We start from the raw sequence: 17,305 nt of genomic DNA, 5'->3' as shown, positions 1-17,305 counted from the left end.
TCCTGGGAGACAAGTATTAGATTCCAATGCACCAGTGCAGGTTTACTGTATCCCTTGGACCTTCACATTGAGCATGAATCACAGAAATTGCATCGGGAATGTATACAAAATTCACAATGCTGAATTAAGTACAAGAAAAGTGAATCTTCAAAGAGTTTGTGCTTTGAGCGGCCCCTGGGAGACCAGTATTAGATTCCGATGCACCAGGGCAGGTTTACTGTATTCTTTGGACCTTCACGTTGACCATGAAACACAGATATTGCATCGGGATTGAATACGAAAGGCACAATGCCGTCTTGAGTACAAGAAGAGTGAATCTTCTAAGAGTTTGTGCTTTGAGCGGCTCCTGGGAGACCAGTATTAAATTCCTATGCACCAGTGCAGGTTTACTGTATCCCTCGGACCTTCACGTGGACCATGAAACACAGAAATTGCATCGGAATTGAATACAAAATGCACAATGCCAACTTAAGTACAAGAAGAGTGAATCACCTAAGAGTTTGTGGTTTGAGCGGCTCCTGGGAGACCTGTAATAGATTCCGATGCACCAGTTCACGTTCTCTGTATTCCTTGGACCTTCACATTGACCATGAAGCACAGTAATTGCATCGGGATGGAATGCAAAAGGCACAATGTCGACTTAAGTACAAGAAGAGTGAATCTTCTAAGGGTTTATGATTTGTGCGTCTCGTGGGTGACCAGTATTAGAATCCGATGCACCAGTGCACGTTTACTGTATCCCTCTTACCTTCACATTGACCATCAAACACAGAAATTGCATCGGGGTTATATACAAAAAGGACAATGCCGACTTAAGTACAAGTAGAGTAAATTTTCTAAGAGTTTGTGGTTTGAGCGGCTCTTGGGAGACCAGCATTCGATTCCGATGCACCAGTGAAGGTTTACTGCATAACTTGTACCTTCAAATTGACCATGAAACATAGAAATCGCATCGTGATTGAATACAAAAGGCACAATGCCGGATAAAGTACAATAAGAGCGAATCTTCTAAGAGCTTGTGGTTTCAGCGGCTCATGGGAGACCAGTATTAGATTCCGATGCACCGCTGCAGGTTTACCGTATCCTTTGGACCTTCACATTGTCCATGTAACACAGAAATTGCATCGAGATTAATACAAAAGGTACAATGCCGACTTAAGTAAAAGAAGAGTGAATCTTCTAAAAATTTGTGCTTTGAGCGGCTCCTGGGAGAGCAGTATTAGATTCCGATGCACCAGTGCAGGTTTACCATATCCATTGGACCATTACATTGACCATGAAACACAGAAATTGCATCGGGATTGAATACACAAGGCACAATGCCGACTAAAGTACAAGAAGAGAGAATCTTCTAAGAGTTTTTGCTTTGAGCATCTCCTGGGAGACCAGTATTAGATTCCGATGCACCAGGGCAGGTTTACTGTATCCCTTGGACCTTCACATTGACCATGAAACACAGAAATTGCATCGGGATTGAATACAAGAGTGACAATGCGGACTTATGTACAAGAAGAGTGTATCTTCTAAGAGTTTGTGGTTTGAGCGGCTCCTGGGAGACCAGTATTAGATTCCGATGCACCAGTGCAGGTTTACTGTCTACATCTACATCTACATCTATATTGATACTCCACAAGCCACCCAACGGTGTGTGGCGGAGGGCACTTTACGTGCCACTGTCGTTACCTCCCTTTCCTGTTCCAGTCGCGTATGGTTCGCGGGAAGAACGACTGTCTGAAAGCCTCCGTGCGCGCTCTAATCTCTCTAATTTTACATTCGTGATCTCCTCGGGAGGTATAAGTAGGGGGAAGCAATATACTCGATACCTCATCCAGAAACGCACCCTCTCGAAACCTGGCGAGCAAGCTACACCGCGATGCAGAGCGCCTCTCTTGCAGAGTCTGCCACTTGAGTTTATTAAACATCTCCGTAACGCTATCACGGTTACCAAATAACCCTGTGACGAAACGCGCCGCTCTTCTTTGGATCTTCTCTATCTCCTCCGTCAGACCGATCTGGTACGGATCCCACACTGATGAGCAATACTCAAGTATAGGTCGAACGAGTGTTTTGTAAGCCACCTCCTTTGTTGATGGACTACATTTTCTAAGCACTCTCCCAATGAATCTCAACCTGGTACCCGCCTTACCAACAATTAATTTTATATGATCATTCCACTTCAAATCGTTCTGCACGCATACTCCCAGATATTTTACAGAAGTAACTGCTACCAGTGTTTGTTCCGCTATCATATAATCATACAATAAAGGATCCTTCTTTCTATGTTTTCGCAATACACTACATTTGTCTATGTTAAGGGTCAGTTCCCACTCCCTGCACCAAGTGCCTATCTGCTGCAGATCTTCTTGCATTTCGCTACAATTTTCTAATGCTGCAACTTCTCTGTATACTACAGCATCATCCGCTAAAAGCCGCATGGAACTTCCGACAATATCTACTAGGTCATTTATATATATTGTGAAAAGCAATGGTCCCATAACACTCCCCTGTGGCACGCCAGAGGTTACTTTAACGTCTGTAGACGTCTCTCCATTGATAACAACATGCTGTGTTCTGTTTGCTAAAAACTCTTCAATCCAGCCACACAGCTGGTCTGATATTCCGTAGGCTCTTACTTTGTTTATCAGGCGACAGTGCGGAACTGTATCGAACGCCTTCCGGAAGTCAAGAAAAATAGCATCTACCTGGGAGCCTGTATCTAATATTTTCTGGGTCTCATGAACAAATAAAGCGAGTTGGGTCTCACACGATCACTGTTTCCGGAGCCGGCCGAAGTGGCCGTGCGGTTAAAGGCGCTGCAGTCTGGAACCGCAAGACCGCTACGGTCGCAGGTTCGAATCCTGCCTCGGGCATGGATGTTTGTGATGTCCTTAGGTTAGTTAGGTTTAACTAGTTCTAAGTTCTAGGGGACTAATGACCTCAGCAGTTGAGTCCCATAGTGCTCAGAGCCATTTTTGAACTGTTTCCGGAATCCATGTTGATTCCTACATAGTAGATTCTGGGTTTCCAGAAATGACATGATACGCGAGCAAAAAACATGTTCTAAAATTCTACAAGAGATCGACGTCAGAGATATAGGTCTATAGTTTTGCGTATCTGCTCGACGACCCTTCTTGAAGACTGGGACTACCTGTGCTCTTTTCCAATCATTTGGAACGCTCCGTTCCTCTAGAGACTTGCGGTACACGGCTGTTAGAAGGGGGGCAAGTTCTTTCGCGTACTCTGTGTAGAATCGAATTGGTATCCCATCAGATCCAGTGGGCTTTCCTCTATTGAGTGATTCCAGTTGCTTTTCTATTCCTTGGACACTTATTTCGATGTCAGCCATTTTTTCGTTTGTGCGAGGATTTAGAGTAGGAACTGCAGTGCGGTCTTCCTCTGTGAAACAGCTTTGGAAAAAGGTGTATAGTATTTCAGCTTTATGCGTGTCATCCTCTGTTTCAATGCCATCATGACCCCGTAGTGTCTGGATATGCTGTTTCGAGCCACTTACTGATTTAACGTAAGACCAGAACTTCCTAGGATTTTCTGTCAAGTCGGTACATAGAATTTTACTTTCGAATTCAATGAACGCTTCACGCATAGCCCTCCTTACGCTAACTTTGACATCGTTTAGCTTCTGTTTGTCTGAGAGGTTTTGGCTGCGTTTAAACTTGGAGTGGAGCTCTCTTTGCTTTCACAGTAGTTTCCTAACTTTGATGTTGTACCACGGTGGGTTTTTCCCGTCCCTCACAGTTTTACTCGGCACGTACCCGTCTAAAACGCATTTTACGATTGCCTTTAACTTTTTCCATAAACACTCAACATTGTCAGTTTCGGAACAGAAATTTTCGTTTTGATCTGTTAGGTAGTCTGAAATCTGCCTTCTATTACTCTTGCTAAACAGATAAACCTTCCTCCCTTTTTTTATATTCCTATTAACTTCCATATTCAGGGTTCCTGCAACGGCCTTATGATCACTGATTCCCTGTTCTGTACATACAGAGTCGAAAAGTTCGGGTGTGTTTGTTATCAGTAGGTCCAAGATGTTATCTCCACGAGTCGGTTCTCTGTTTAATTGCTCGAGGTAATTTTCGGATAGTGCACTCAGTATAATGTCACTCGATGCTCTGTCCCTACCACCCGTCCTAAACATCTGAGTGTCCCAGTCTATATCTGGTAAATTGAAATCTCCACCTAAGACTATAACATGCTGAGAAAATTTATGTAAAATGTATTCCAAATTTTCTCTCAGGTGTTCTGCCACAAATGCTGCTGAGTCGGGAGGTCGGTAAAAGGAGCCAATTATTAACCTAGTTCGGTTGTTGAGTGTAACCTCCACCCATAAAAATTCACAGGAACTATCCACTTCTACTTCACTACAGGATAAAGAACTACTAACAGCGACGAACACTCCATCACCGGTTGCATGCAATCTATCCTTTCTAAACACCGTCTGTACCTTTGTAAAAATTTCGGCGGTATTTATCTCTGGCTTAAGCCAGCTTTCTGTACCTATAACGATTTCAGCTTGGACCTTCACATTGACCATGAGACACAGAAATATCATCGGGATTGAATACAAAAGGCACAATGCTGATTTAAGTACAAGAAGAGTGAATCTTCTAAGAGTTTGTGCTTTGAGCGGTTCCTGGGAGACCAGTATTAGATTCTGATGCACCAGTGCAGGTTTACCGTATCCCTTGGAGCTTCACATTGACCATGAAACACAGAAATTGTATCGGGATTGAATCCAAAAGGCACAATGAAAACTTAAATACAAGATGAGAGAATCTTCTAAGAGTTTGTGGTTTGAGCGGCTCCTGGGAGACCAGTATTAGATTCCGATGCACCAGTGCAGGTTTACTGTATCCCTTGGACCTTCATATTGACCATGAGACACAGAAATATCATCGGGATTGAATACAAAATGCACAATGCTGATTTAAGTACAAGAAGAGTGAATCTTCTAAGAGTTTGTGCTTTGAGCGGCTCCTGGGAGACCAGTATTAGATTCTGATGCACCAGTGCAGGTTAACTGTATCCCTTGGAGCTTCACATTGACCATGAAACACAGAAATTGTATCGGGATTGAATCCAAAAGGCACAATGCCGACTTAAATACAAGATGAGAGAATCTTCTAAGAGTTTGTGATTTGAGCGGCTGATGAGAGACCAGTACTAGTTTCCGACGCACCAGTGCAGGTTTACCGTATCCCATGGACCTTACCTTTGACCATGAAACACAGAAATTGCATCGGGATTGAATACAAAAGGCACAATGCCAACTTAAGTACAAGAAGTGTGGATCTTCTAAGAGTTTGTGCTTTGAGAGGCTCCTGGCAGACCAGTATTAGATACCGATGCATCAGTGCTGGTTTACTGTATCCCTTGGACCTTTACATTCACCATGGAACACAGAAATTGCATCGGGATTGAATACAAAAGGCACAATGCCGACTTAAGTACAAAAAGAATGAATCTTCTAAGAGTTTAAGATTTAAGCGGCTCCTGGCAGACCATTATTAGATTCCGATGCACCAGTGCAGGTTTACCGTATCACTTGCACCTTCACATTGTCCATTTAACACAGAAATTGCATCGGGATTGAATACAAGATGCACAATACCGTCTTAAGTACAAGAAGAGTGAATCTTCTAAAAGTATGTGCTTTGAGCGGCTCATGGGAGCCCAGTATTAGATTCCGATGCTCAAGTGCAGGTCTACTGTATCCCTTGGAGCTTCACATTGACCATGAAACACAGATTTTGCATTGGGATTCAAAACAAAAGGCACAATGCCGACTTAAGTACAAGAAGAGTGAATCTTCTAAGAGTTTGTGCTTTGAGCGGCTCCTGGGAGACAAGTACTAGATTCCGATGCACAAGTGCAGGTTTACTGTATCCCTTGGACCTTCACATACTCCATGAAACACAAAAATCGCTTCGGGATTGAATACAAAAGGGACAATGCCGACTTAAGTACAACAAGAATGAATGTTCTAAGAGTTTGTGCTTTGAGCGGCTCATGGGAGACCAGTATTAGTTTGCGATGCCCCAGTGCAGGTTTACTGTATCCCTTGGACCTTCACATGGAGCATGAATCACAGAAATTGCATCGGGAATGTATACAAAATTCACAATGCTGAATTAAGTACAAGAAAAGTAAATCTTCAAAGAGTTTGTGCTTTGAGCGGCTCCTGGGAGACCAGTATTAAATTCCTATGCACCAGTGCAGGTTTACTGTATCCCTCGGACCTTCACGTGGACTATGAAACACAGAAATTGCATCGGGATTGAATACAAAATGCACAATGCCAACTTAAGTACAAGAAGAGTGAATCACCTAAGAGTTTGTGGTTTGGGCGGCTCCTGGGAGACCTGTAATAGATTCCGATGCACCAGTTCACGTTCACTGTATTCCTTGGACCTTCACATTGACCATGAAGCACAGTTATTGCATCGGGATGGAATGCAAAGTGCACAATGTCGACTTAAGTACAAGAAGAGTGAATCTTCTAAGAGTTTGTGATTTGTGCGTCTCCTGGGTGACCAGTATTAGAATCCGATGCACCAGTGCACGTTTACAGTATCCCTCTTACCTTCACATTGACCATCAAACACAGAAATTGCATCGGGGTTGGATACAAAAAGGACAATGCCGACTTAAGTACAAGTAGATTAAATTTTCTAAGAGTTTGTGGTTTGAGCGGCTCTTGGGAGACCAGCATTCGATTCCGATGCACCAGTGAAGGTTTACTGCATAACTCGTACCTTCAAATTGACCATGAAACATAGAAATCGCATCGTGATTGAATACAAAAGGCACAATGCCGGATAAAGTACAATAAGAGCGAATCTTCTAAGAGCTTGTGGTTTCAGCGGCTCATGGGAGACCAGTATTAGATTCCGATGCACCGCTGCAGGTTTACCGTATCCTTTGGACCTTCACATTGACCATGAAACACAGAAATCGCATCGTGACTGAATACAAAATCCACAATGCCGAATTAAGTACAAGAAAAGTGAATCTTATAAGGGTTTGTGGTTTGAGCGGCTCACGAGAGACCAGTATTAGATTCCAATGCACCAGTGCAGGTTTACTCTATCCCTTGGACTTTCACATTGATAATGAAACACAGATATTGCAACGGGATTGAACACAAAAATCACAATGCCGACTTAAGTACAAGATGAGTGAATCTTCTAAGAGTTTGTGCTTCCAGCGGCTACTGGGAGACCAGTATTAAATTCCGATGCACCGCTGCAGGTTTACCGTATCCCTTGGATCTTCGCATTGACCACGAAACACAGATATTAGATCGGGATTGAATAGAAAAGTATAATGCCGACTTAAGTACAAGAAAGGTGAATCTTCTAAGAGTTTGTGCTTTGGGCGGCTCCTGGGAGACCAGTATTAGATTGCGATGCACCAGTGCAGGTTTACCGTATCCATTGGACATTCACATTGACCATGATACACAGAAAATGCATTAGGATTGAATACAAAATGGACAATGCCGAATTATGTACAAGAAGAGTGAATCTTCTAAGAGTTTGTGTTTTGAGCGGCTCCTGGGAGACCAGTATTAGATTCCGATGCACCAGTGCCGGTTTACCATATCCCTTGGACCTTCACATTGACCATGAAACACAGAAATTGCATCGGGATTGAATACAGAAGGGACCATGCCGACATAAGTAGAAGAAGAGTGAATCTTCTAAGAGTTCGTGCTGTGAGCAACTGCTGGGAGACCAGTACTAGATTCCGATGCACCAGTGGAGGATTACTTTATCCCTTCGACTTTCAAATTGACCATGAAACACAGAAATTGCATCGGGATTGAATACAAAAGGCACAATGCCGACTAAAGTACAAGAAGAGTGTATCTTCTAAGAGTTTATGCTTTGAGCGTCTCCTGGGAGACCAGTATTATATTCCGATGGACCAGTGCAGGTTCAGTTTATCACTTGGACCTGCACATTGGCAAGAAACACAGAAATTGCATCGGGATTGAATACAAAAGGGACAATGCCATCTTAAGAACAGGAAGAGTGAAACTTCTAAGAGTTTGTGCTTTGAGCATCTCTTCGGAGGCCAGTAGTAGATTCCGATGCACCAGAGCAGGTTACTGTATCCCTTGCCCCTTAACATTGACCATGAAACACAGAAATCGCATCGTGATTGAATACAAAAGGCACAATGCCGAATTTAGTATAAGAAGAGTGAATCTTCTAAGGGTTTGTGGTTTGAGCGGCTCATGGGAGACCAGTATTTGATTCCGATGCACCAGTGCACGTTTACTGTATCCCCCTGACCTTCACTTTGACCATCAAGTACAGAAATTGCATCAGGATTGGATACAAAAAGGACAATACCGACTTAAAAACAAGAAGAGTGAATTTTCTAAGAGTTTGTGGTTTGAGCGGCTCTTGGGAGACCAGCATTCGATTCCGATGCACCAGTGAAGGTCTACCGTATAACTTGGACCTTCAAATTTACCATGAAACACAGAAATCGCATCGTGATTGAATACAAAAGGCACAATGCCGGATTAAGTACAAAAAGAGCGAATCTTCTAAGAGTTTGTGGTTTGAGCGGCTCATGGGAGACCAGTATTAGATTCCGCTGCAGCAGTGCAGGTTTACTGAATCCCTTTGACCTTCACCTTGACCATGAAACACAGATATTGCATCGGGATTGAATACAAAATAGAAAATGCCGACTTAAGTACAAGAAGAGTGAGTTTTCTAAGAGTTTGTGGTTTGAGCGGCTCCTGGGAGACTAGTAATAGATTACGATGCACCAGTGAAGGTTTACTGTATCCCTTGGACCTTCACATTGACCATGATAAAAAGTAATCGCATCGTGATTAAGTAAAAAACACAATGACGAATTATGTACAAGAAGAGTGAATCTTCTAAGGGTTTGTGGTTTGAGAGGCTCATGGGAGACCAGTATTAGATTCCGATGCACCAGTGCAGGTTTACCTTATCCTTTGGACCTTCACATTGACCATGACACACAGAAATTTCACCGGGATTGAATACAAATGGCACAATGACGACTTAAGTACAAGAAGAGTTAATCCTTTAAAAGTATGTGCTTTGAGCGTCTCCTGGGAGACCAGTATTGTATTCCGATGCACCAGTGCATGTTTTTTTTATCACTTGGACCTGCACATTGACCATGAAACACAGAAATTGCATCGGGATTGAATACAAAACGGACAATGGCGACTTAAGGTCAAGAAGAGTGAATTTTCTAAGAGTTTGTGCCTTGAGCGGCTCCTCGAAGACCAGTATTAGATTCCGATGCACCAGAGCAGGTTTACTGTATACCTTGGACCTTTGCATTGACAGTGAAACACAAAGGTTGCATCGGCATTGAATACGAAAAGGACAATGCCGACTTAAGTACATAAAGAGTGAATCTTCTAAGAGTTTGTGTTTTTAGTGGCTAGTGGGAGATCAGTTTTAGACTCCGATGCACCAGTGCAGGTTTACTGTATCCCTTGGACCTTCACATTGACCATGAAGCACAGAAATTGCATCGGGACTGAATACAAAATGTACAATGCCGACATAAATACAAGAAGAGTTAATCTCCTACGTGTTTGTACGTTGAGCGCCTCCTTGGAGACCAGTATTAGATTACAATGCACCAGTGCAGATTTACTGTATCCTTTGGACCTTCACTTTGACCATGAAACACAGATGTTGCATTGGCATTGAGTACAAAAGGGACAATGCCGACATAAGAATAAGGAGAGTGAATCTTCTAAGCGTTTGTGCTTTGAGCGGCTCCTGGGAGACCTATATTAGAATCCGATGCACCAGTGCACGTTTACTGTATCCCTTTGACCTTCACCTTGACCATGAAACACACATATTGCATCGGGATTGAATACAAAATGGGAAATGCCGACTTAAGTACAAGAAGAGTGAGCTTTCTAAGAGTTTGTGGTTTGAGCGGCTCCTGGTAGTCTAGTAATAGATTACGATGCACCAGTGAAGGTCTACTGTAACCCTTGGACCTTCACATTGACCATGAAACAAAGAAATCGCATCGTGATTAAGTAAAGAAGCGCAATGACGAATTAAGTACAAGCAGAGTGAATCTTCTAAGGGTTTGTGATTTCTGCGGCTCATGGGAGACCAGTATAAGATTCCGATGCAGCAGTGCAGTTTTACTGTATCCCTTGGACATTCACATTTACCATGAAACACAGATGTTGCATTGGCATTGAGTACAAAAGGAACAATGCCGACTTAAGAACAAGGAGAGTGAATCTTCTAAGAGTTTGTGCTTTGAGCGGCTCCTGGGAGACCTATATTAGAATCCGATGCACAAGTGCACGTTTACCGTATCCCTTGGACCTTCACATTGACCTTGACACACAGAAATTGCACCGGGATTAATACAAATGGCACAATGACGACTTAAGTACAAGAAGAGTGAATCCTCTAAGAGTATGTGCTTTGAGCGGCTCTTCGGAGACCACTATTAGATTCCGATGCACCAGTTCACGTTGACTGTAACACTTGGACCTTCACATTGACCGTGAAACACAGAAATCCCATCGTGATTGAATACAAAGGGCACAATGCCGAATTAAGTACAAGAAGAGTGAATCTTCTAAGGGTTTGTGGTTTGTGCGGCTCATGGGAGACCAGTATTTGATTCCAATGCACCAGTGCAGATTTACTGTATCCCTTTGACCTTCTCATTGACTATGAAACACAGAAATTGCATCGGGATTGAATACAAAAGGCACAATGCTGACTTAAGTACAAGAAGAGTGAATCTTCTAAGAGTTCATGTTTTGAGCGGCTGCTGGGAGACCTGTATTACATTCCGATGCACCAGTTGAGATTTACTGTATCCCTTGGACCTCCGCATTGACCATGAAACACTGAAATTGCATCGGGATTGAATACAAAAGGCACAATGCCGACTAAAGTACAAGAAGAGTGAATCTTCTAAGAGGTTTTGCTTTGAGCGTCTCCTGGGAGACCAGTATTGTATTCCGATGCACCAGTGCAGGTTTACTTTATCACTTGGACCTGCACTTTGACCACGAAACACAGAATTTGCATCGGGATTGAATACAAAAGGGACAATGCCGACTTAAGGACAAGAAGAGTGAAACTTCTAAGAGTATGTGCTTTGAACGACTCCTCGGAGACCAGTATTAGATTCCGATGCACCAGAGCAGGTTAACTGTATACCTTGGACCTTTACATTGACAGTGAGACACAGAAGTTGTATCGGCATTGGTTACGAAAAGGACAATGCCGACTTAAGTACATAAAGAGTGAATCTTCTAAGAGTTTGTGATTTTAGTGGCTAGTGGGAGACCAGTTTTAGACTCCGATGCACCAGTGCAGGTTTACTGTATCCCTTGGACCTTCACATTGACCATGAAGCACAGAAATTGCATCGGGACTGAATACAAAATGTACAATGCCGACATAAATACAAGAGGAGTGAATCTTCTAAGTGTTTGTACGTTGAGCGCCTCCTTGGAGACCAGTATTAGATTACAATGCACCATTGGAGATATACTGTATACCTTGGACATTCACATTAACCATGAAACACAGAAATTGCAACGGTATTGAATACAAAAGGGACAATGCCGACTTTGGTACAAGGAGAGTGAATCTTCTAAGAGTCTGTGCTTTGAGCGGCTCATGAGAGACTAGTATTAGATTCCGATGCACCAATGCTGGTTTACTGTATACCTTGGACCTATACATTGACCATGAAACACAGAAATTGCATCGGGATTGAATACAAATAGCACAATGACAACTTAAGTACAAGAAGATAGAATCTTCTAAGAGTTTGTGATTTCTGCGGCTCCTGGGAGACCAGTATTCGACTCCGATGCAGCAGTGCAGTTTTACTGTTTCCCTTGGACCTTCACATTGACCATGAAACACAGATGTGGCATTGGCATTGAGTACAAAAGGGACAATGCCGACTTAAGTACAAGGAGAGTGAATCTTCTGAAAGTTTGTGCTTTGAGCGGCTCCTGGGAGCCCAGTATTACATTCCGATGCACCAGTGCAAGTTTACTGTATCCCTTGGACCTTCACATTGACCATGAAACACAGAAATTGCATCGAATTGAATACAAAATGCACAATGCCAACTTATGTACAAGAAGAGTGAATCTTCTACGAGTTTGTGGTTTGAGCGGCTCCTGGGAGACCTATATTAGAATCCGATGCACCAGTGCACGTTTACTGTATCCCTTTGACCTTCACCTTGACCATGAAACACACATATTGCATCGGGATTGAATACAAATTGGGAAATGCCGACTTAAGTACAAGAAGAATGAGCTTTCTAAGAGTTTGTGGTTTGAGCGGCTCCTGGTAGACTAGTAATAGATTACGATGCACCAGTGAAGGTCTACTGTAATCCTTGGACCTTCACATTGACCATGAAACAAAGAAATCGCATCGTGATCAAGTAAAGAAGCGCAATGACGAATTAAGTACAAGCAAAGTGAATCTTCTAAGGGTTTGTGGTTTTAGCGGCTCATGGGAGACCAGTATTAGATTCCGATGCACCAGTGCAGGTTTACTGTATCCCTTGGACCTTCACATTGACCATGACGCACAGAAATTGCACCAGGATTAATACAAATGGCACAATGACGACTTAAGTACAAGAGGAGTGAAGCCCCTAAGAGTATGTGTATTGAGCGGCTCCTGGGAGACCACTATTACATTCCGATGCACCAGTTCAGGTTGACTGTATCATTTGGACCTTCACATTGACCGTGAAACACAGAAATCCCATCGTGATTGAATACAAAAGGCACAATGCCGAATTAAGTACAAGATGAGTGAATCGCCTAAGAGTTTGTGGTTTGAGCGGCTTATGGGAGACCAGTATTAGATTCAGATACACCAGTGCAGGTTTACTATATCCCTCAGACCTTAACATTAACCATGAAACACAGAAATTGCATCGGGACTGAATACAAAATGTACAATGCTGACATAAATACAAGAAGAGTGAATCTTCTAAGTGTTTGTACGTTGAGCGCCTCCTTGGAGACCAGTATTAGATTACAATGCACCATTGCAGATTTACTGTATCCCTTGGACCTTCACATTGACCATGAAACACAGAATTTGCATCGGGATTGAATACAAAAGGGACAAGGCCGACTTAAGTACAAGAAGAGTGAATCTTCTAAGAGTCTGTGCTTTGAGCGGCTCCTGAGAGACTAGTATTAGATTCCGATGCACCAGTGCAGGTTTACTGTATTCTTTGGACCTTCACGTTGACCATGAAACACAGATATTGCATCGAGGTTGAATACAAAATGCACAATGCCAACTTAAGTACAAGAAGAGTGAATCACCTAAGAGTTTGTGGTTTGAGCGGCTCCTGGGAGACCTGTAATAGATTCCGATGCACCAGTTCACGTTCACTGTATTCCTTGGACCTTCGCATTGACCATGAAGCACAGTAATTGCATCGGGATGGAATGCAAAAGGCACAATGTCGACTTAAGTACAAGACGAGTGAATCTTCTAAGAGTTTGTGATTTGTGCGTCTCCTGGGAGACCAGTATTAGAATCCGATGCACCAGTGCACGTTTACTGCATCCCACTTACCTTCACATTGACCATCAAACACAGAAATTGCATCGGGGTTGAATTCAAAAAGGACAATGCCGACTTAAGTACAAGTAGAGTAAATTTTCTAAGAATTTGTGGTTTGAGCGGCTCTTGGGAGACCAGCATTCCATTCCGATGCACCAGTGAAGGTTTACTGCATAACTTGTACCTTCAAATTGACCATGAAACATAGAAATCGCATCGTGATTGAATACAAAAGGCACAATGCCGGATAAAGTACAATAAGAGCGAATCTTCTAAGAGCTTGTGGTTTCAGCGGCTCATGGGAGACCAGTATTAGATTCCGATGCACCGCTGCAGGTTTGCCGTATCCTTTGGACCTTCACATTGTCCATGTAACACAGAAATTGCATCGAGATTAATACAAAAGGTACAATGCCGACTTAAGTAAAAGAAGAGTGAATCTTCTAAAAATTTGTGCTTTGAGCGGCTCCTGGGAGACCAGTATTAGATTCCGATGCACCAGTGCAGGTTTACCATATACATTGGACCATTACATTGACCATGAAACACAGAAATTGCATCGGGATTGAATACACAAGGCACAATGACGACTAAAGTACAAGAAGAGAGAATCTTCTAAGCGTTTTTGCTTTGAGCATCTCCTAGGAGACCAGTATTATATTCTGTTGCACCAGAGCAGGTTTACTTTATCACTTGGACCTGCACATTGACCATGAAACACAGAAATTGCATCGGGACTGAATACAAAATGCACAATGCCGACTAAAGTACAAGAAGAGATAATCTTCTAAAAGATTTTGCTTTGAGCATCTCCTGGGAGATTATATTCCGATGCACTAGTGCAGGATTACTTTATCACTTGGACCCGCACATTGACCATGAAACACAGAAATAGCATCGGGACAATGCCGACTAAAGTACAAGGAGAGTGAGTTTTCTAAGAGTTTGTGGTTTTAGCGGCTCCTGGGAGACCAGTATTAAATTCCGATGCACCAATGAAGGTTTACTGTATCCCTTCGACCTTCACATTGACCATGAAACACAGAATTCGCATCGTGACTGAATACAAAATTCACAGTGCCGAATTAAGTACAAGAAAAGTGAATCTTATAAGGGTTTGTGGTTTGAGCGGATCACGGGAGACCAGTATTAGATTCTGATGCACCAGTGCAGGTTTACTCTATCCCTTGAACATTCACATTGACCATGAAACACAGAAAATGCATTAGGATTGAATACAAAAGGGACAATGCCGAATTATGTACAAGAAGAGTGAATCTTCTAAGAGTTTGTGTTTTGAGCGGCTCCTGGGAAACCAGTATTAGATTCCGATGCAGCAGTGCAGTTTTACTGTATCCCTTGGACCTTCACAATGACCATGAAACACAGATGTTGCACTGGCATTGAGTACAAAAGGGACAATGCCGACTTAAGAACAAGGAGAGTGAATCTTCTAAGCGTTTGTGCTTTGAGCGGCTCCTGGGAGACCTATATTAGAATCCGATGCACCAGTGCACGTTTACCGTATCCCTTGGACCTTCACATTGACCATGACACACAGAAATTGCACAGGGATTAATACAAATGGCTCAATGACGACTTAAGTACAAGAAGAGTTAATCTTCCAAGTGTTTGTGGTTTGAGCGGCTCATGGTAGACCAGTATTTGATCCCAATGCACCAGTGCAGATTTACTGTATCCCTTTGACCTTCTCATTGACCATGAAACACAGAAATTGCATCGGGATTAAATACAAAAGGCACAATGCTGACTTAAGTACAAGAAGAGTGAATCTTCTAAGAGTTCATGTTTTGAGCGGCTGCTGGGAGACCTGTATTACATTCCGATGCACCAGTAGAGATTTACTGTATCCCTTGGACCTTCGCATTGACCATGAAACACTGAAATTGCATCGGGATTGAATACAAAAGGCACAATGCCGACTAAAGTACAAGAAGAGTTAATCTTCTAAGAGTTTTTCCTTTGAGCGTCTCCTGGGAGACCAGTATTGTATTCCGATGCACCAGTGCAGGTTTACTTTATCACTTGGACCTGCACTTTGACCATGAAACACAGAATTTGCATCGGGATTGAATACAAAAGGGACAATGCCGACTTAAGGACAAGAAGAGTGAAACTTCTAAGAGTATGTGCTTTGAACGACTCCTCGGAGACCAGTATTAGATTCCGATGCACCAGAGCAGGTTTACTGTATACCTTGGACCTTTACATTGACAGTGAGACACAGAAGTTGCATCGGCATTGGTTACGAAAAGGACAATGCCGACATAAGTACATAAAGAGTGAATCTTCTAAGAGTTTGTGATTTTAGTGGCTAGTGGGAGACCAGTTTTAGACTCCGATGCACCAGTGCAGGTTTACTGTATCCCTTGGACCTTCACATTGACCATGAAGCACAGAAATTGCATCGGGACTGAATACAAAATGTACAATGCCGACATAAATACAAGAAGAGTGAATCTTCTAAGTGTTTGTACGTTGAGCGCCTCCTTGGAGACCAGTATTAGATTACAATGCACCATTGGAGATATACTGTATCCCTTGGACCTTCACATTGACCATGAAACACAGATTTTGCATCGGCATTGAATATGAAAGGGACATTGACGACTTAAGTACCTTAAGAGTGAATCTTCTAAGAGTTTGTGTTTTTGGTGGCTGCTGGGAAACCAGTATTAGAATCCGATGCACCAGTGCAGGTTTACTGTATACCTTGGACATTCACATTGACCATGAAACACAGAAATTGCAACGGCATTGAATACAAAAGGGACAATGCCGACTTTGGTACAAGGAGAGTGAATCTTCTAAGACTCTGTGCTTTGAGCGGCTCATGAGAGACTAGTATTAGATTCCGATGCACCAATGCTGGTTTACTGTATACCTTGGACCTATACATTGACCATGAAACACAGAAATTGCATCAGGATTGAATACAAATAGCACAATGACGACTTAAGTACAAGAAGATAGAATCTTCTAAGAGTTTGTGATTTCTGCGGCTCCTGGGAGACCAGTATTCGACTTCGATGCAGCAGTGCAGTTTTACTGTATCCCTTGGACCTTCACATTGACCATGAAACACAGATGTGGCATTGGCATTGAGTACAAAAGGGACAATGCCGACTTAAGTACAAGGAGAGTGAATCTTCTGAGAGTTTGTGCTTTGAGCGGCTCCTGGGAGCCCACTATTACATTCCGATGCACCAGTGCAAGTTTACTGTATCCCTTGGACCTTCACATTGACCATGAAGCACAGAAATTGCATCGAATTGAATACAAAATGCACAATGCCAACTTATGTACAAGAAGAGTGAATCTTCTACGAGTTTGTGGTTTGAGCGGCTCCTGGGAGACCTATATTAGAATCCGATGCACCAGTGCACGTTTACTGTGTCCCTTTGACCTTCACCTTGACCATGAAACACACATATTGCATCGGGATTGAATACTAATTGGGAAATGCCGACTTAAGTACAAGAAGAGTGAGCTTTCTAAGAATTTGTGGTTTGAGCGGCTCCTGGTAGACTAGTAATAGATTACGATGCACCAGTGAAGGTCTACTGTAATCCTTGGACCTTCACATTGACCATGAAACAAAGAAATCGCATCGTGATCAAGTAAAGAAGCGCAATGACGAATTAAGTACAAGCAGA

The sequence above is a fragment of the Schistocerca serialis genome, unplaced genomic scaffold, assembly GCF_023864345.2.
Source record: "Schistocerca serialis cubense isolate TAMUIC-IGC-003099 unplaced genomic scaffold, iqSchSeri2.2 HiC_scaffold_1362, whole genome shotgun sequence".
Taxonomy (NCBI): Eukaryota; Metazoa; Arthropoda; class Insecta; order Orthoptera; family Acrididae; genus Schistocerca; species Schistocerca serialis.
This window is presented reverse-complemented; position numbering follows the sequence as displayed.